The sequence below is a fragment of the Scomber japonicus genome, chromosome 3, assembly GCF_027409825.1.
Source record: "Scomber japonicus isolate fScoJap1 chromosome 3, fScoJap1.pri, whole genome shotgun sequence".
In the NCBI taxonomy this organism is placed as follows: domain Eukaryota; kingdom Metazoa; phylum Chordata; class Actinopteri; order Scombriformes; family Scombridae; genus Scomber; species Scomber japonicus.
This window is the reverse complement of record NC_070580.1, coordinates 27,831,269-27,854,057: the sequence shown is the minus strand read 5'-3', so window position 1 is coordinate 27,854,057 and position 22,789 is coordinate 27,831,269. Positions and strand designations below refer to the sequence as shown.

The 22,789-nt window shown below is 38.7% G+C and overlaps 1 protein-coding gene across 1 annotated transcript in view; it reads left to right on the top strand.

Annotated features, from left to right (window-relative positions):
- The window catches only part of ilrun (inflammation and lipid regulator with UBA-like and NBR1-like domains), a 217,843-nt gene that overhangs the window by 44,952 nt on the left and 150,102 nt on the right, over positions 1–22,789 (top strand). The gene's annotated exons all lie outside the window — the stretch shown is intronic.

The following is a 22,789-nucleotide window of genomic DNA, read 5'->3' as shown; positions in this document are numbered from 1 at the left end:
TGTGCTGGAACGAGGGCACAAAATTAGAGGTGAGACAAGAAAGAGACCGATGTCTAGTCAGTCAGTGTTGTCTCATCCTGTCATCCTGCACTATTCATCTGCCTGCCTGTCTGCCAGCTATCTTCTTTCCTTTCTAGAGACCAATTACTACAATAAAACACCTGTTTCCATTCAAAGTAAAAGTTCATAGTGGAAAATCAAAGGTATCTTAGAGCCCAGGAGCTACGTGCCAAAACACCAGCACTGGCAAATTTGAGAAAGCGTATCACTTTCATTGGTTTCTTAGCGGTTAGGATATTCTCATCTTCAGGGTAAGAAGGCAGTGATCTGTATCTAACTGACTGCAGACTTCCAGCATAATAAGTGGGAAAAGACACAGGCAGACTGCATATGCTGACATTAGTCCCATGCTACTGAAGCCTCATCGGTGCCACGCTTATCTCCACTAGTTCAGGTTCAGTTCACAGACCCACACTTCAATTTGATAAAATTATCAACACTATTAAAGTGTCACGCGTTCAGGCAGCCTAATGATTATGATGGAGACAGCAGATCAGCCAATAACATGAATATTACAGCTTCATAAACTCTTATTACAATGGATCTGTTTGTTCTTGTGATGATACACTATCTTTTGTCATTTCAGAAACAGAAACTGATGAATCTCTGTTAACAGTGAAGCACATTCAGAACAAATAATGTGATCTGGCTTCATAACCACCATTATGCCTAAAATGTAAGTCGTTAGAAGTCAGATAAAGTAATATGTTTCATTTTATAAGCTGCATTGGTTGATTTAAGTCTTGCATATTTGTTGGGTACATTTGTTTTAAATGGGCTTCAAGGATCATTTTGTTCACATTACCACTTTCCAAAATATACTGTTGAGTTTTAAATGTATTATCATTAACTTGAAAGAGACTTGAAGCATGCTTTACTTCTTCTCAACAACTTATCAGTGCTGTTTGCCAGCAAACTCTCTGCTGCTGTAACGCCTATAGAGACAAATTTGTGACTTAAGATATCAAACTATTCAATATAAATAAAATTGACTTGACTCCATAAAGGAACATTATTGAGTCAGTTTACTAACTTTACAACTCTTCTTCACGTGTGCTACTGTGATGCTTTAAGCATTCACTACCTTCTCATGATTGCCACTTATGGTCATAATGGCCACTTGTCTGCCAGAGTATCAATGGTTTATTTTAGGTCTTGAATGTCAGAGCTTCCCACCTGCACTTGAATGCACCAGAGTACCTCTTTCTAACACAATACCTCACCAGGACATGATGACATAACAAAAAGCCCAACATTATGTTTACATTTGTTTATATATTTGCAAGCATAAATCACAACATGATACAACACAGAGATAAAAAGACGCAATGCAAAAATAGAGGGAAGGTATGAATGTGTGCAGATGAGGTAGTAGTAACAAACAAAAAGTAGAACACGTGAAAAACAACAGAGATGCAGATCAATATGCAAAGATAAGATGCAAATGAACCACAGAACAAACTGACAACAAAACAATGAGAGTGGGTATTTGACAGCACTCTTATCAGGCCAGGGAAATGCCATCTGCAGCTGGAGACAGGTTTTACTGAGCCTCTGATGTAACACAAAATATGTAAAACATGTATCTTGTGATGCTGTGTTGATTTGGTTTGCTGAGAGCATGCTGAGAAAAGATGCCATCTTACCTCTGATGAATGATAAACTTACTAAGGTAGATGAGCAGATTGATACCATGCTTCTGTCAACATAAAGCTGAAGATATAAGTCAGTTAGCTTAGCTAAGCATGAAGACTGGCAACAGAGGGAATGGATATGCTAACTCTGTGCAAAGCTAACAATCATATCTACCTGCAACTTAAGCACATTCATTAACAGTAACACATTGGTACATGGTTTTACAGTGCACTATGACACTCCAGAAGAAACACTCCAGCATTCAACCACCCACTCTACTTTTACATTTTATTTTTGCAAGGATTAAACAAAGAAGTGTTGATGAATTTTGGACAGAGCAAGGCTAGCCGTTCCCCCTGTTTACAGCCTTTATTCTAAGCTAAGCTAAGTGGTAGCTAGCTGTAGCTGTATATTTATCAACTGATGAAAGGTTGGTATTTTTTCATTAGTTTCATTTCATTGATGATTTACTAAATGTACATTTTGTGTCGAAATCTGATTGGGATGTAGGTTGTAGCAGGAGTCACATTGTAAGAATCTGGTCTTAAATTTCTCATAACGCGATCTAGGAGCAATTTTTTTACATTGACGGCCAAGTTTCTCACCTAAAATTGCATAAAGTAAAGGGACTCAAACTCTCAGCAAAAAAGCAAAGACATGTATTTCCAAAAAAATAGATTTAGCTCCCGTATCTCAAACAGTAAAAACAAACCAAACTTGGATTCAAATTCAGATTTCTGCTCAAAATTAACATGGATGCCATCATTTCATCTGTTACATAAGTTTAAGAAACATCACGAGACTGGTCCAGTTCAGCAGCATCCATGTGATCTATCTATATCTGTGTATATCTAAATGGTCTACTCTCGCAGAGGCCACCAGCTGATCCAAAGTTGATCTTTAGACCCCATCATCCCCATTATCAACAAAACCCTCACAAAGCCAAAGCTGTTGCTGCTGCTGCTGATGATGTTGAGGGTTTGATGCAGAAGAAAGCTATGAAACAATAGAAAAGAGAAGGAGCGTGATGTGTTTTGCTAGAAGGTCAGGGGGAGGGTGAAAAGCTGCATGGGTATTTGGGTCAAACATAGACCAATGGATGGAGTAGGACTTTTGACAGTGAAGGAGAAAGATGAAAATGGGAGAGGAGAAGTGAGGAGACTCCAAAAATCCAAAACACAGATAATTGAGAGGAATTATTCACAGCGGTCAAACCTAACAGGCAAAACAAAAAAGCCTCGGTCGGATGCAGCGTGGAGTAGAGAAGTGGGTGTTCATCATGCTTGGTTAATCCATTAGCTACATGCCGAGAGGAGGCTTTTGTTCAGGAAAGCCCTGTACGGAAAGGCACATCACTGTGAAGGAAAACAACCACAGTCTAGCTTCTTCTACTTTTCTATCAAAGTCAACAAGTAGAGATAAAATGAAGACAGATATGACCATTTTTTTCTCGTTGGAGTACACTTAATGGTGAGTTATTGGTTGTGAATGGACGGAACAATACACCAATACCTACCCATATACACACACACACACATGCACACACACACAAACCAAAACATTGGCAGCACCGTCTGAGGTTTAGTCACACCACATTTACTGAGATTCATTCTCCACTCTTGATCCTCCTTCATTGCAGTCTGAACACTACAACATTTAATCCCTGACACACACACACACACATACACACACATACACAGGCAAGAGCATCGGGAATCCCCATCCTTCTAAAGCAAGTGCACATGCACCAAAAAGCACCACAACTCACAACACCAGAGCCAGTAGCATCAACACAATCGAGAGAGTCAAACCACTCTGCTGAACCGAGACAAAGGCTGCCAACATGCCCGGAGAGAAGGAAGACACAGCCCGCCGCTTCAGCAACAAAAGCTTACCCCCAGTCCTCCATTAACAGCGGCTAAGGCTGCAGCTAGGAGAACAGAGACACGTGGGCTCCTCCAGCAGTCAGCCCCTCTCCTCCTCTCCTCCTCTGTTCCCCCTCACGTTCCTTTTATCTTTGACTGAGCGACGTAGCATCAGCATGCAGAGCAGAGGAAGAGCAGCCGGTCACTCTAATCTGTGATCTGAGATCTTCCAGCACGGAGCTCTGTGCGCTGTGCAAAGTGGATGTGTGTGTGTGTGTGTGTGTTTCTCAATGAGTGAGGGGATAATCCTTGTGGTGTTTTGTTTGAGTGGCTCAGACAGAGCAGCAGGCCAGAGGGACAGAGAGGAGGGAGAGAAAAGAGGGTGGGGGGTAGAGATGAAGGGCTGCTGGTGTTCATGAGCAGCACTGGAGATACTGTGTTGCGGATGTTATGTGTGTGTGTGTGTGTGTGTGTGTGTGTGTGTGTGTGTGTGTGTGTGTGTGTGTGTGTGTGTGTGTGTGTGTGTGAAAAAGACTTTGGTGGAAGTCTGAAGAATATGAAGAGAATAACAGACAGGTACAGGGAAACAATGTGAGGATTTAGAATGTTCTGCTTGATGTGAATGGTTCCAATTAGCTCAATGTACTGTGCATTTGTACTGCGCATTTGGTTTAATGGCTCCTAACTTTAAATCAATCTCATTGCTCTCATCAACCTAGATTCATGTTTTTAGCGTAAAAGCTCTCACTGTATACCACCAAACTGGATACTGGATGGGATGGATACTGGATTTTCTTTTACAGAGGTATCAGAGGGTTAAGGTGAACAGTGTGCTGTCTAGTGTCCTTACATCATCCACTACATTGTATACACCAATGACTGCCTTAGCCACTATGAAAATAGATACATTATTATTAAGTTCGCGGATGACTCTGTCATCGTCAGTCTTCTTAACTCCCAGGAAAATCATCATGGCCCTGTAATGGATGATTTCGTGTCCTGGTGTGATGATGCATTTCTACATCTAAACATCACTAAAACAAAAGTCCATAGATTTTAGACACCTTCCCCCTGCCCCTCAATGTAGTGTAATTAAGGGACAGGATTGTTTCAGGATTGAAGTTCAGTTTGAACACTTTCTCTGTGTGCAAGAGAGGACATCAAAGACTCTCTGCACTCAGGAAACTTGCCAAGTTCCAGGTGGTCACTTATGACTTTGTTTTATAGAGCTTTTATTGAGTCAGTTTTGACATTTTCTGTAATTTGCTGGTATGGAAATCTCCCCATCAGAGATAAGAATGCACTGTTAAAGATAGTGGGAGTGGAGTTTAGCAGTCTTGCAGAATTTTATAACAAGCAGGTGTTAAACAAAGCAATTAACATTTATCAAGACAAAAGTCGCCACCTGCATGGAGAGTATACACTTTTACCATCTGGTAGGTGCTTCAGCAGTCCCATAGCTTTTCAACAGCGGTACAACAATTCCTTTATCCCTCTTTCCATCCAAGCACTGAACACACTTTACAGAGGGAGATAGTCATTGTCCATCCTACAGTCCCCCCGTCCCCGGCTTGGACGTATTTATTAGTTCTTCTTTTATAAAATTCATGTTTTTAACTGCAACTAATTAATTTTGTTGATGTGTTTAATCTGTTGTGTGGTCTGTGTTGTTGTTTTCTGTATTCCTGCTGCAAACTAAATGCCCTTTTGGGACAAAGAATAACATGAATCAGAATCTGAAACAACAGACAGAAAAAGTTGGTGACTAGATGGAGAACGTGGTGGAGAATTTAGCAGCAGAAGAGTTGGATATATTTCTCAGGACTCTTTGGAAACCAAATAAGAGGTAAACAGAATGTAAATATTGGACTTACACTTATCAAATGGAAGGAAACACTAACCCTAACCCCAACCCTAACCCTTACCCATAACAACTAAATAAGGTGATAATATGTTAGTTTTGTGTTTTCAGCTTGAGCTACTGCCCCCAAGTGGCCAAATAAAACAAACAACTAAAGCAGGTTTAAGGGTTTCAATGATTTAAATCCTTTTTAAAAGCAGTACAAACTAGAGTAGATTAATTTTTAAATGCTGGGAGACAATAAAAATTACTGTTCCTTCTACAGCAATAAGAGGAATCTGATACTTCATTCACACTAAACTAATTCATTTCATTCAGACCACACAAAAAGCTAAATGTCTTTTTTTTCCTATTCAGCAAAACTGTGGATCACAGCCCACATCTGGTCAGGAGTGGGAGAGACAGACTGATTACTATGCTGAGTCTCAGCTAGTTATGGTTACAGCCAAATGACTAAATAGTGATTTGATGATGAGTCAAAAAGGCTACTCATTGACCACACCTAACCAATCTTTTGCAATAACACATAACTTAATTCATAATTATTATTTATGATCACAAAAGCAATATTCATATGTAAAATAAATCTTAATGGCTGTACCTGTGCTGTATTTAAAATGAGTGATCACAGAGCAGCTTAGAGGTGACAGACAGGACTCAATTAGTCAGACTTACATCATCTTTTTTTCTAAAACTTGTGGTTGTAGGTTTTAAATTCACAATGATATCAAGCTGAGCACATGAAGGGTGGAGGTGACGCAGAGAGATCAGACAGATACACGTAAGCTGTTCTGAATTTGCAGGAAGACCAGAGATCAGGTCCTCCCTGTTGACATGATAGCCATAAAATGATGAATAATTAACTACTTCTCCTTTCAAGAACAAACGTTACACTACACAGGTGTATGTAGGGGAAAAATGCCAAGCCAAATGCAAACACAATAAATTCATATATCCTATTAGGGAAAAAACATCTTTGACTGTGCTTTTATTTGTCATTACTAATGCACTGGCATCCCACACCTGCAGCTGTGAGGACAACATCAGCCCTCTTCTTGACAGCATTATTTAAAACATTGTTATTATCTCAGAGGTAAGACATCCTTTGATAACAGACAGCAGGACAACGGGTGGGACTTCTGGCACAGTCTCAGCTGGAGCCCAACCACCCAGTAAACCAGATTGGCATGATGTCACAGACTGACGGCCTGACTGTCACACCTAGACAAGACCTGGTGGATCCCAGATAGCAGTGAATGTGTGTCTCTGTTGATCATCTCTGTGTGGAGCTGTGAGCAGGACAGGTGAGGGGAAGGGCACACAGGTCACAGAGGAGACTGCTGGGGTTGAGACAACCTACAGAGGTGTAAAAACCATTTTCTACAGTCTGTGATCAGTGTTGCTGCACTTATGTTTACACACATGATGGTAAAATATTCTGCAAAAGCAAGCAGAAGAATGGTTTTGATATAAAGCATGGATTAAATATATCCTTTGGTATGCCTGTGAACAATCATACACCATTTTTACAAAACCTCTATTTCCTCCAGATATTTCCTTTCCTATTCAGCTATTTGGAACAAAGTCATTCTGACCTTCTAGTAATACAAAACCTGCAACTTTAAGTAACAATACTCTATAAAAATGATTAAAAAAAGATTCCTTTTAGTGCATTTAATCGCAGGGATGCATCACATTGATCGGTGCTGATACCGACGCTATAAACAAGATGGGTTGTTGGCCAGAAGTCCACATTAAAACAGTTTCTATGTCTATGTCAGTGTAAAAAGCAGTTGAGTTTTTAGTACCACAGCAACCTCTGGCTTCCTCTGACCTTACACAGAAATTATTCCAGTCAACAACTATTGGATAAATATCTAAATTGAAATCAGAGGAGAAATCTTGGATCGGTACATCTCTATGTAATCCCAAACCTTTGTATCTTCCTGTGACACCAGTTAAACACCTTTTGCTAGAATTTATGTATTGCCATAAACTCTACAGTGTAGAATGTAAAAATGTCAACTTCAGGACAATAAACTAATAGAAAAGATGATAAATGAGTTCAAGTTTTCAAACAGCACGCCTGGTTAGTTCTTCAAAAGTATATAGTGTGAAATATAATGTTATATATTATAATGGCTAATGTTTGTGTGAAAAGCTTCCCCATTTCCACACAATCTAACTTTTGTTGCTTTGTGTCAAGCTCTGAGTGGAAATACAGGTGAAACTGCTTTAAAATCAGTTCTTCATACTAAATTTCTCTCAAGATGAATAACAGCAAAATATAGAACATGCAGAAGTGTTCAAGTAGGTCACGAAGTCTCAGCAGCATGAAACAAGATAAACTGATCAGACTTATATTTGCATTTTAAACTCTGCAGCGAACACAGCCTTCAACAGTAAAGCATTTCTCCTGCTGTATTAGACACATGACTAATACATACAGAGTAACATAATGATCATTAATCACAACTGACCTGCTTTGCAATACATATTTATCCACACAATATACATTTTCCAATCAAGAATAGATACTTATCAACAATTAAATATGTTTTTTTTTAAAACAGCCATAAAATAACATAGTAGTTTAATCACTTGATCAATGTGTGTTAAATGGGGTAATTAGAAATATAACTTTTGGAAAAACATGTTTATAGCCTGTTACTAATACCAGCCTCTACCCAGGATGCCTGAAAGACACATACCAATACTCTGCAAATGAATAATCATTTATCATAAAAAGTTTGCCTTACCTTAAAAAACAAACACACACAAAAAAACCTAGAATCTATTAATATGCAAATATTTTTCATATACGTTTCAAAGTTTCACAACTGGCATTTCATGTTTTCACGTCATGTTTCGGTCATGTTTCGGTCATGTTTGACTATAATTGGCTTCCAAACTAGCTGTGATGTTACAAATCAAGTTGCAGATAAACTCAGAGATGAGCTGAATAGACTGAAAATGTTCCCTTTCAGCAGATCAATGTGAAAACAGCTTTCTAGAGTCAAACTTTGCACATACATCACTTATACACAGCCAAGCTCTAACATTTGACTGACTTACTTCAACAATTAATAACACTATTCAAGTAGTTGCTTGTATTCCATCTTTACTGGATCTACACTCAAGTATGAGTATCCACAAATGACCTCTGATATTGATGTATTGTCTATTACATAAAGTGCTATTGTTTTTGCTTTGGATAAGTCATGCTAACTAAAGCTTACCCAAAAAGTACTTCATCAATAACATGAAACGTATTAAGACTGAAATATAACAATCACTAAACTTTAAAGGAGAGACCTATTAAATAAACCACATGAAACACACCAGTGTACTCCTCCCCACTACATCCATCATACTGACATCTTGGATGAAAGATGGCAAGAACACAAAGAGGCTGCTGACATTTTCCAAGACAGTTGAGAAAAATTAGGTTACACTTCAAGGAGAGGCAAACAAATGATATCACCTCTCTCACTCGCCCTGATAGTCACACGGTAGCTTTTTGTCCTCCTTGAAGAGCCGACTAATTACACACATCAATTACTAATTTCCACTATTTATAACATCTTCAAATACCCTCATACACACACATGAACACCTATACTGTATCTCACACTGGAGCAGCCCTCTATACCCTCTGAGGACAAACACCTACTGTACGGTCAGATTCTGGCCACATTATTGAAAAGGAGCACTTTTTTCGCCCCTCAGGACAAACTCTGTTGTTGTTGCTGCTGCCCTCATCAGATTCAGGTCCTATATTTAGAGCCACATTCATCAATAATTCATTCTGCTGTGTAAACAGATAGAGGAGATGACCAACCGGACTCATGTGGAGAACTCTTTAAGGTTTGATGTAATCTCACATTACTGTCAAGACAATTGGATTATAAAACAAGGAGATCAATTCCAGTGAGTGGGACTACTATGGGTATGAATGATATATTCAGATCTATGAGGTTTTACATCTTGAGGCCATATAAATGTAATCCCAACATCCTGGTACAGATCTACAGTGTTTACAGCAATCTAAACCCAAGATCCATGAGTGAGTAGTCTTACAAGGCACGTCTGAGGGAATTTATTGTATGAACCAATATGCTCATTTCCACTTTCCACAAAGAGCAATACTCCTACTGATGGTCCCTAGTAAACAATTCCAGCCCTGCAAAAATATCCTGAATCCTCATCTGACGTCTCAGCTACGCACATTGATATGCTGCAGGTAAACACAATGTGAATGAAGAGAAAGAATATTAAAGTCTCCTCACCTCCCTCAACAGCTGTTAGTGTTATTGAGGGCGCCCGGATAACAGGCACTTCACCCTCAGCTACTCTCACGGCGTTGCTTAACAGCCCGCAGCGGAGGAATGTAGAATTGTGCAATTTCCCAGCACAAATAAGTGTATCTGTATGAATGAATAGGAAAGTAATTCGCTGTGGTAAAAACTGTCAGAAACACCTTCTTGGTCAAACACATAATGGAAAAGGTGCTGCTACTGTATCAAAACATACAATATCCGACAGAAGAATGCGACCCTGCGTCCTCATATGGGGACATTACATTTTGAGGTTTGCTGGATCTTATACTTCATTCTGCTTAACTCTGACCTGTTGACCTCGTTCGTACACACTTTTTTGTGCCACCTAGTGGTGACAAAAGTACTGTAAAAATCAGTAAGTAAACAGGTACAAAACCATATCAAATTTTATGGTTGAAACTTGTTTATTTATGCTTAATAATGTTTGCAGTTTGATACTCTACACAAATTTTAGCAACAAGCTACTATGCTGCTACTTGTTCAGGACTAATTTGAGGACGTTAGGGCTTTATTATCCTTTATGCAAAGGGAAGGAAGCATGGTTTTATACACTGGTGAATTACACAGTGTTACACAGTAAAATAAACCCATTGTCCCCCATGTGAGGACATTGTTTTTGCGTACCAAACAAAAGCTCGGGTCTCGGGAGGTTAAAATTCCTGTGATAACGATCTGTGGCGAGAAAAAGCAGAGCAATAATTGAAACCCTTTTCTGTTTCTCTACAATATTCATGTATCATCAATAATACAGAAGCTCTGGACACAAGTACACTTAAACACGTGTCCAACCTACAGTATTTTTAGCCTCTACAGCCTTTATACAGTGCAATCAATATCTAATTCATTAGTGGGAGCAAAGGGTGACCAGTTCAGGTCGCTGACTTGGAGGCCAATTATCCACACAGGAAACAGAGCCTCAGATGATCAGCTACAGAGCGTCAAGATACACTTTGTTTGTTTGGTAGTAGCTTATTCACATTAGCAATGTGTGTCATATATAATATACAGAGGGCGTCCAAGGATACTCAACTGACATGCCATTGACAGAGAGCGACAGAAGACAGAGATCAAAGTCCATGTACTTAATCTGAGATGACTTTCTCGTCTCTTTTTGAATATAAACTGCTAAAAAACAAAAAAAAAACAAAAAGAAACAAACTCATTCAATCACTCGAGTCCGATTTCGACTAATTCTGCTGATAGAAAACCTGTTAGTAAAAGCTCACCATAACAAATTCATGTTAAATAAAACTGTAACAGCCTAAAAGTAAAGACTGCGTTATGTCATAACAGATTAGAGCAGTTACTGAACCTGGTCTGTCCTCTCCGTGGCGGCTGAGTCCTCGACAGCGTCTCTCTGAGTACTTTCTGACAGGCTTCAGGAGGACTGACACCTAAGACTGGACTGTGAGTCAAAGAGCGTTATTGCTCACCTGCGACCATGACACATCCTACGGTCTAACACACCTTTTCCGCACACATATTACGAGACTGAACTTTGACGTATCCCTGAGGAGACACGTTAGGTCATCAATAATTAGCTAGATGCGTCGGAGGGTGGGGACTGAGGGTTCTTTCCTTGTCACCCACATTCCTTGTAGTCAAGCTGAAGAGATTGGGAGATAGACAGATAAAGAGAAGAAAGATGGGGACAGACAGTCACCCAATCGCAGAGATAAAGGAAGACAGAAAGGACGGAGAGGAGACAGTCTAACAGGTGGTTAGATAAAGGCTGTTCTGTGGAGGGCAGACAGTGATGAGTCAACATCAGGGCATCAGGTCAGCCGTGCAGCATACACGCAATCAATACAGATTTGCTGATGTATCGAGGGATGCCACGTTTGAAGGCTGAATAGATCGAGATGTATGAGCCACTACTGTGTCAACATTTTTTTTAAAAGAGGCATGAATAAAATTAATGAATAAAAAAAAATACTAACATCTGCAAAATAACAGAAATGATCCAGGGAGTACACTTTTTTTTCTCTCTCTCAAGAATGAATTATGAATGGCCTTCCAAATACACAAAGCTCTTTTGTTATCTAGTGTGATGCTCAGAATAAAAGGAAACAGAGCAGACAGGTGTGTATCAATAAACAGCAACTCTCCAGTCCTCTGATAATGGACAAAGAGGCTACACACTGACACCTTTTCCCTCTAATTATGCCTCAGCTTCACACAGCAGAGGATTCAAACCTGAACAGATGCTGATCAGGAATGTGTTCTGAAACCCTTAAAAGTCCTAAAATAAAAAATCTCAAATAAAGCTAATGACCATCCACTCAGGCAGATGCTTGTGTCTCCAGCATGTGCCATCTGTGTATCATCTAATCCTGTTTCTCCCTGAGGGGTTGCTCCATTTGACCCCCATGCTATATTCCATTATTGCAGGAAGTAATTTACGGCCTATGTGCAAGGCAAAAGAAGAGCTTAAAGGGCTGCAGGTCTGGTTCTCATATAGAAAAGGACAATCTTATAATTGAGTCTGTTTCCCTGCAGTGATTTGACAACATCCTTTTTATTGTAGTAGTGGTGGTGGGGCATTTAGTGGAAGAGAGACCAGAATGAGACATGGCTAGAAGGAGGGCCATTTCACTTTCATTTCAGTTATTAGACACAGGTCATAAATTTTGTGTGTTAAATCCTCCTAAAAAAAATCACATATGGAGATATCAACAGATTACTTTTGGTCATCTTTTATATTATATCCAAGTTGAAGAGTGTATATGTGCTGTCATCCCCACTTAAACCATAACTGTGTCTCAATCCTCCGTACGATGGTAGACTTTACAAAACACTTTCACTTTCATGTTGATGTTTGTAACAGCTATAAATACTTTTGCCTTCAGTTTTGATTGGATGACATGTTGCACGAACTTGTTCTTTCAAGCAGAGCTCAACCTACAATGTGACCAAGGTGTTTCTGAAAAAGAAAGTGAGACTATCCTGAATAAATAAAGACTAAAGCTAAAGAATAATGACATAAATAAACATAAAGTTCAAGAATCAGACCAAGCTGTTTAGTCTCAACTTTCAGTATAGATATTTTTGTGTGTGTCATCAGGTGTGTGGCTGTAGGGATGTCAATGTTCGTCTGGTGGTTGATCAGTCACTCCAACATTTAGGCCAAGACTGAAATATTTCATCAACTACTGGATGGACTGCTATTAAACTGAGTCGATACGTATTCATATCCTCCTCAGGCTGGACTGAGTGGGATGTGGGACTGAGGTGGACTTTGGTGATCAGTTTAGCACCATTATCAGGATGACCACCATTGATGATTTGGTTTATGACTAAATATCTGTAGAATAAACAACATCACAATGACTAGGGCTGCAAACTGCAAGTCTTTGTGGGTACTAAGAAGTACTAATTATTGAGATTCACAACCCAACTAGTTGCTTAAGTTGGCTACCAAAAGTCAGTCCAATGAAAATCACTAGCATTAAAAAACACTTTGATCAGTCCTCTAAGGTTAGAGTTGCTGATAAAGTTTAATTTCTCTTATAAATTGGACATTCTGAGTCTTAAATTGTAGCCTACTAGTTTTTTTTAACATCACCACTCTTACATATAACATCTCTTGCTGATCAAAGTGGGAAGCAAAGAACAATCTAAAGTCAGGGCTGTGATATTTGTGTTCATGGTATGGATGTAAAACACCATTTAGTATTCTGTGTAAATCAAACCTCTCACACTCCAGGGTTAAAAGAATTCAATCAATTCTGCAGGGTAAGTGTGGAGGACCTCTGTGCTCTCCATTCCAGTTTGTTAGTAATCAATAACTTTTTTTTTCTTTTTTTCTCACTGCCCGGTGCAGAGTGGCAGAGTGGACAGGGTGTTTATTGAAGCCTTTGGTTCAGCTGCTGGAGTCAAAGTACTCACACACTCTGAGTCCTCGATGGAGGGAAGCTGATACTGGGCAGGAATCTCGGAGGGTAAAATGGGAGTGACTCAATGAAAGGCTGCAGCTGCTAATAGCCACAAAACACACACACAGAAAGCCTCTGTTGTTGTCTGGCTGCTAGAACTGAGATCCACTGAGGGGAAACATGATCAGTGATGCAGTCAGGTATAAGTTCAAACTACGAAGGATGAAGTTCAATCAGCAAAGTGACAACTCAGTGAGTTTACAGAACAGTTACGACAGGTGTTATTTCTGTTTCTATGTTGCATAAGCAAGTAAGTATTACTTATTAGCAAACACACAAATATGTTCATACTGAAATATGAACTGCTGAAATAATTAGTAGATTCATCAATTAGTTGAACAGGAAAAAAAAAAATATATATAACTAACCGACTAAACAAACTTAAAAAAACAAACTACACAGCAGGTGTTTGCAGGTGCTCAATAAATGACTAAATTAATCATGAAAATTGTCAAAACAATGAAATCTCAATGCCCATTTGTTAACTTTTCTGGAGCTTTTGAACATATCAAATGATCTTCATCAGTTGCTATGGAAACACTTTACGGACTCTTCTTCCACTTTGGCTTAAAAACTGAGTTTCAAAGTTAATTCTTGACCTTGGACACAATAGTTGACAAAACCATCTCATCTCATGTATTTGCTTCTTCTAGAGCTTTCAAGCGTGTAAAATGTGGTCTTTATCGCTACATGGAGTTTACCTAGTCGTCATGGAATTGCGGATGATTAAATCTTCTTGTCCATGTTGGCTTTAAAGTTGAGTTTCACAGTTCCTTTACGACCACTGTTACTTCACTTCTGATGAAGATCATTTGGTACGATAATAAATGGACCTTGAGCTGAGATGGTGAGGACTGCCTGTTTCCAAGGTCACAAATGAACTCTTAAACTCCACTTTTAAGCCAAAGTAGGAGAGGAGTCCTTAAGGTGCTTCCATGACAACTGAGAAGACTCCATCTGTTGATGAAGATCATGTGATATGATCACAATCTACAGAAACGTTAAGAAATGGACATTGAGGTATGATGGTATGATTATATTTGCAAATTTTCATAACGAATATAGTAATTTATTCAAGAAAATTGCTACTTCTCAAATATGAGCAACTGCTGCTTTTTACTGGTTTACAAATGAAACAAACATTCACTAAATATACACTAACCAATCAGGAAAACAGTTCATCTCCTGTAAGATATGTACATTTTCAAATACGCACACACACAGTCCCACATCCTACACACTCAACACACAGACCCCATCATTAACAGTCACCATGGCAACACCAAGCCCTATCCTTTCATCCTCTTTTGGCTAAAAGGAGGCACTTCACTGACACTATAAATCTGACATGCCTGGGCCTCAGAGGAGCTACGCAGACCTGCAGCCAACAAACCTCTAATAGCCTCTTCTTGTTCCTCTTAAGCTGTGAGATGGCTTTTGTAAAGTAGCATCTACAGCTGAGACGTCCCGGAGACACGGACTGATTTATTACGCTCAGGAAAGCATGCACGTCACATGATGCAGACTCACAACTACTTATCCCGTCATGTCACTGGCTCAATGAAACTCACTAACAGTCATTCAAGGCTGCTCTGTCATGCAACATAATATGATAGCGATTCACAACCTTTTTGGCTTATGATCCCTTTAAATGAAGCTGCATCTAGTTACCTGGTTTGATTGTAGTCAGGGAGTATTGATGCATATCACACCATCTCTCTCTCTGTCCTTGTTTTCTATCGGCCACATCCACACCCACTAATCGATAGAGGCGACAATCCCATTTAAAATCTGTACTTGTAAGCCCTCATCACAGTTTAGAGTTGTAACAGTTCAACAGTTCAACTAGATTGATTATTCCTTCTCATAAAATGTTCACAGGCATGAAAAGCTAAAAGGTTTTTGGGTTAGGGTTAAGAGAAATAGTTCATTAATTAGAGAAATGTCCAAAAATATACATTAGATTGTGTGAGAAAAAAAAGACTGACTCATTAGATTTATCTTGGAACTACTTTGGATGTCCTGACCTTTAGGATGGGAACCAGAGAGTGATTTTCAGGGGACCATAACTTATGATTACTGTCATTGTTGATTACTCTTAATTAATTGATTAATGATTTGGTCAGTAAAATTATGACACAATTAAAAAGCTGGTAGAAGGTAAAATAAATACAAAAAAAAGCATTTGTTTCTTTAAAAATCAAGGAGAACCAGTATGTATAATTTAGTGGCATCTAGAAATATAATATTCATAAGTATGTTTTAATTAGCACTGTGTTTTCATCACCTTAGAATAAGACCTTTATATCATCCTACAATGAGCCAGCAATGTGTCTACAGTAACCCAGAGTGGACAAACCAAACTCTGGCTCTAGAGAGGGCCTTTTGCATTTTTCACAAGTTTCCTGCACACCTTAGGCTCTCCTACATGCTTGGAAGGGGAGGGTAAGGTGAGATCTATACAGTTGGCTGCAATCTGCAACCTCACGACAAGATGCCAATAAATCCTACACACTGCTCCTTTAAAGCTGTTGATAAATTATAATTAGAGCCGCGGATCAATTTCCAACTAATCACTTCAGCTCTAATTTTAATAAAAGAGCAGTTGAAGAGTGATATTCAACATTTTATTCCAAAAACACTTCAGCCCACTCTGACAAAATGAGGGCTGGCATGAGAACAAAAGACATTATTAGTCATTTACTGTGTTAAAAGTTTGGCAACAGAACCACCTGTGAGTGATAGTTGGCTGATAAATTTCAAGTACTAAGTGAATATACAGTAAAATATTGGGAGCCATCAATCTGCTTATAAGTCTATCATTAGACAAGGACGTGTATTTCTGTAGGCTGAGTTTCTGCTGAGGATAAAAGTGCTGCATGCCTGGACTGTGTGGGCATGAAGCTGCTTGCTGCTGATGTGCAGCCTGCTGATGAGATTCTGCTGATTCAGAATCTGAAGGCACTGTGCAGCTGAGTCAGACAGTGTAGACACAAGAGGGGGATTTCTAATCAGTGTCTGGGAATATGTTTCTAAAAGTACTCATACTCACACAATTCCCATGTGTCTACATAAATACAGTAGATTATTTATACAAAGACATTATATTAGGTTGAAATGAATCCTGCAGAAAGGTATTGGATGGATCGCCATGACATTGTGTACAGACATTCCCGTTCTCCTCAGGATTAATAGAACAATCTTTGGTGGATCCTTTAACTTTTCAACTAGCATCATCATCAAGATTTTTAGATTTTGTCCAATTCCAAAAATTAGGAAAATATAAACAAAACTCTGGTTCCAGCTAGGCATGAACCGGTATGAGATTCTGGGATGAGATATGATAACCATAAGCAAAAATATCACGGTTTCATGGTATGGCGATTACAGCTCTAAAAAACAGACATGTTAATTTAACCTGAATCTGTAATGACAGAGTGAGGGGTTGTGATACTCTACGCTGCAGCTGCACCACCTGAGGGATTTCTGACCTTTCCACTTTCTGTCTTAGACCAGACAGAAAACAGCTCATACCTTAGGAACGGTATGACAGAAAATTTTGCGGTTTCGGTTATCGTGACTTTTTCATATTGCGGTGTACCTTGAACACGGTTATCATCCCATGCCTAGTTCCAGCATCTTAATTTTGGTGATTTTCTTTTTATGACAGACATCTTTGGGTTTAGGATTAATGATCAATGTAACTTTGGGTTCTAGGAAAACATGATCAGCATTTTTCACAACTTTCTGAAATGTAATGAACCAAGCTATTCATTGATTATGTAAGAAAATCATCTGCAGATTAATTAATAATGATAATAATGTTAAGTTATCCTTAAAAAAAAATAAAATCCAAAAACATGTTTATAAAACGGCTCTTTAAAGAGGCAAAAGTCTAAATAAGCAGTTAAAACATGTATTGAGACATCATCATGCATACCAAGCAAGACATCTGCTAATATGTGAAAGCAGGCTCATCCTGTCTTTTCTTTTTCTTTCTATCAAAAACACACAATTCTGTTCTTCCTTCTACATCTCCTTTCTTTTTCCATCACTGATTGCTTCAGTTACGTGAGAATAAGAACATAAAACAATACTTTGCTGAAACAATTGGTCAATTAATCAATCAGCCGACTGACAGAAAAGAAATTGCCAACAGTTCTGATGATTGATTATTCATTTAAAGTCATTTTTCTAAGATGTGGAACATTTACTGCCTCCATACATACATACAGGCACACACAGAGACAGAGAGTCCTTCCTTTGCAGTCTGTCTATTCACCAATGATCCCCTGTGAGGATCCTATCTCAGGCTCCAATTACCTTACAGTTGAAGCCATGAAGCCAAAGCTAAAGCTCTGCTCTCTCTAGTCATACAGCCTGTTTGCACTGAGCACGTATGCCGGAAGCCTAACGAGCATCCTTTCCATTTGAATGAGTGCATTTTTGACTCCAGTCTGTAGATTTTTATATCCACTAGTTTCCAACAGATCTCGCCATCGTCCAATAAATAACTTTGAACAAAATGCGCAGTGGTAATTCTCAGAGGAAATTAGATAGAATTAAACTTTTAATTACATTGATCCAAACTCAGACATAGATGGAAAAGCTTAGGATTGTCTGAAACCATGTCCTTGGTTCCAAAGGCAAAAAGGGGACGAACTGAAGAAAAAAGAAAAAGCTAGCTTGATTGATTTCTCTCCATCACCACCAATTTTCAGGCGGGGATCGTGAGCACCAGATGTGACATGCCAAGCTTGTAAGCACAAATGAAGATTGGAAACAAACAGTTGACATTTATGCCCAGTGGGAATATCATACAGAGAAAGAAGAGAAAAAAAGGGGGCTCAGGACTTTGTCTAATTAATTACATTAGCAATGACGCTTCATCTGTCATCTCTGCTACGAAATGGGGAGGCGTCGAACCAGGCGCTGCAAATCAAATGAGTGTCCCTAATTTGTCACTTAAATTAATCCAGTTAGGCACTCACTCAAATCAAGCAGTTTAAACATGTGGGCAGACTGAGACACACACACATCCAATCGTGTCTCTCTCTCTATCTAATAAACAACCCTCAGCTATGATATTTCCACACTGAATTTTTACAATTAACGTTCAAAAACACCACACACTGAAACTTGAATGACCTTAAAACATCTACAAGTGTCCCATGTAGTGTAGTTCATTTACTCAGAGTATATTAACCATTAACCACAGCATAGTGACCATTCCCTGCATTCAAATGATCCCCTGGTAAATTCTTCGCTATGTTTGCTTAAGTCTCGTCATGGCAGGTTGATGAGGTTGATTATATGAAATGATTTCCTCATAGCAAACAGCGTGGGAGGATTCCTATTCAGTTTGACATCAACAAGCGGACCACATGTTCTCTCCTGCATATGTGAAGCTGAAAATGACAGTAAAGTGAATCTGAAGGGGAATGATAACAATATGGTAAACTCAACTTCTACCAAGATGGGAGACTAGACCGAGATATGCTGATCAAGCTCCAAAAAACTGTATCCAACTCCAACACTTCCCATAATGCAACTTGATGGCCTTTTTTTTCCACTTTCTTTCACGCTCCACACCTCCAGTTTGTGGCACACAGGCTTTCTGTTATAAATGTGCGGTCTCTGAGCCTCTCTGATGACATTATAAGGGTTATTTTCTGAGACTCCTCCAAAGCCACAGAAGACATTGTGTAATTATTTTCACAGGCTGTGCAGTACTCCTAATATGACAAATAAACACATCTATTTTTATATAAATTCAGTGGAGGAAACACACAGAAATGATATAGCATAAATCAAATTGTTGCTATAGATTGTGTTTGATCAAAGGATAAAGCGGGTGATTTTCTATATTATTACAACCAAACCGATACTACTTATTGTGTGTGTATCCAAAGTCTGATGTATCATATTCTTTTATGCCCTAGACCTCCACTGTCGTCCAAAAACATGAACGTCCAAACCACATCAGTGAACCACACCATTGCACTGAGTCAAATATAGAGCTGCAACATTTCATTGTTTGACATAAAATGAATCGGTAACTATTTTGATAATCAAATAATCCTTCAAGTCATTTTTATTCAAAAGTGCCAAAAATAATTGCTGGTTCTGCCTTCTCAGTTATGATCATTTGATGCTTTTCTTTGTCATACATGATAGTAAACTCAATATCTTTGGGTTTTGGACTGTTAGTCAGACAAAATAAGACATTTCAAGACATCACCTTTGATTCTGGGAAGTTTTAATAGGCAAAGAAAAGCATCAAATCGGCACATTTGAGAAGCTGAAACTAGTAAACTTTGGGGCATTTTTGACTAAAAGATGACTTAAATGATTATTATTAAAATAGTTGATTAATTTTCTGTTGATTGACTACTCGCAGCTCTACATGTTACCCATGTAGTGTAACAGTGAGGCTCATTGATGTGTTTCTAACAGTTTCTTGACAACAACAAAAGTTTAAAGCACAGAGGAATAAGATAACAGGCTTTAATGAGTTCATAGTTGATTGAGATTAACTGACAATAAGAAAAATATAGAAAATCAGCCTCATCCTATAATATCTTTGTACAACTATTTCCAGATATCACAAGGAGGCCAGCAGCCTGTTGTGTGCACCATGCAACAGTCCATCAGACTGAGTTCAGAACCGTGGACAGAGCTCAGCCCCAGATGTGAGAGGCTGTGTTCAGATGGAGGTCAGTGAGCACCTCGCAGCAGCTCTGACCTGAGCCACCACCACCACCACCACCACCAGCTGCTCTCCAACCATAAATTAAAGAGGTGTCCTGGGAGAAACACAGGCTTTTTCTTCTTCTTCTTCTTTTTTTTTTTTTTTTTAACTTTAGACATCCCTCCCATCCCTCTGCTGCTGCAGCTTGCATAGTCTGCTGTCTCCCCTATCCTCGCTGCATGTTCATCTGCACAGCAACTCCTCAGTATGTTCCCAAATGTCTTCTTAAACTACATATTTATTACATGCACATTCATTTTTGGGTGGAAATAAGTGTCATGAAGCAGGAGCACAGGTCTGGCAGCGAGTTCAAGTTATCCCCAGCACTTCACCACCAACTGTAAGGATTAAATATACAGACTTTTCCTTTAAAAATAATTCACTTTTCATACTGTGGGTTTTATCCTGGCTGGTAAATGCCTGTTCACGTCGATAGCACAGGTCCAGCAATATATTAGCTTTAAATTAAGCTACTTTATGCACAATAAACCTCAGCTAGCTACTGATATTTGGTTATAATATATTAAAATTAAACATACCGGTAGGAGATTATAATCCAGCTTCTTTGTATATTTATTAAATGTAATCAGTGTCTTCTTTGACAAGGACTGCCTCCGTTGTGTCGCCGGTAAGCGTATCACTGAGAGAAGCCGTCAGATGGGGGATGGTCCAGGAGGAGATGCTTTTTTTATTACTAGGATGGCGAAACTATAACCCGCCCTACTCTGCCTCTGATTGGCTTATCCGGTTATTGTGACCCGAATTCTAACCAATCTGATTCCTCATGACTGAACCTAACCAGCTCAACCAATGAGAGCAACATATGGGAACCAATCAGAAGCAGAGTAGGGCGGGTTATTCCGTCGCCATCCTAGGAACAGAACGTTCAGGAGTCAAGAAAGCTGTAATGAGCGGTTCTTCTTCCGGGAAGCTTAGATACACATTTAAACATTTCAGGACCACACATGTAACAATGAGACAGGTTGAATTTGCATTTAAATGAGTAAAACTGATATGAAATACACAATAGACTACTGAAATAAAAAAAAGTATTTTATAAAAGGGTTAGTGAAATTAAACCCATAAAACAGATAAGAGAAAAAAGGAAAAGAAATTATGGTTGCAGTACAGGTGAGCTATCCATGTTATAATCAGTGCACCCTCTTTAAAGAGCGCTCATGTTTACTAGATAGATAGATAGACAGTCTGTGATGAAGATTCTCTGTCATCCTTTGGTCTCGGTTATCCAAGGAGGGTTGAATCAGGGCAGCTGGATTCAGTTGTAGATACTTGAAGATGTTTTTGCCTTTCATCCCGAGGAGCTTCTTCAGATCTAATGGACTTTCATGCCTTCCCAGGAGATTTAACTACCATTCATATTTGGCCTCATGTGACAACACCTACAGCTGTCATTGACATTTGACCCCAGCGACTAATGAACAGCCAGCAGCACTAATGAACCAAGAGGTTTCAATGACTGTGATAACGATCCCAAGGAGGTTAAATACTTGTCAGTCAGTTAGAATTAAGGTTGTTAAAAGCAGAGATACTTCAATACCATGTGTTTAAAATAATACAATCTCCATCCATTTGATAACACTAAATGAACCAAAGCTTTAAAAATACAGATCTACAATCAGATTTTCAGCCCAAGGCTACACAGATGAAACAACAGGGAAGAAAAGTAACTGCGGCTGTTAAACTATTCTCTCCAGCAATGACCCCACCATGTGACTGGTGGGTCACATGTTGCTTAGACATGGAAAATGTAATTTTAAAAAAGAAGAAAAAAACACATCCTATTTTGTGTGCTATGGACTTTTTTTCTTTATACTAGCATTGTAGTGGAGTTTAAAATTCTGGTATTTTGACAACCTTAATAGGAAGCCTGTTAAGATTAAATGATTAGTCAATTAATTAGGTGTTAAACAGAAAATGAACCACCAGTTGTTTCAAAAATCAGTCAGAGTTGTATGTCAGTTTTCAAGCAAATAATGTAAGTCATGTTCTGGTTTCAGCTTTTCTGTGAAGATTTGCTGCTTTTCTTTTCTTTTTGTTTTATTTAATTAAAAATAAAGTGGTTGAGCCTGTTGTTCACTGTTTATGTTTCTAAAATCTTGTAGTCAAAAATCTATCTATCTATCTATCTATCTATCTATCTATCTATCTATCTATCTATCTATCTATGTTAATATAGTTACTTGAACATTATACAATACACCAAAGACAAAAAAAAACAAAAAAACAAAAAAAAAACAAAGCAAACAAATAAAATATAATAACTCCTTACTAACTTATAAGTAGGCCTATGTGCTCTTTATTCACCGTGGTGCAGTTCTCCT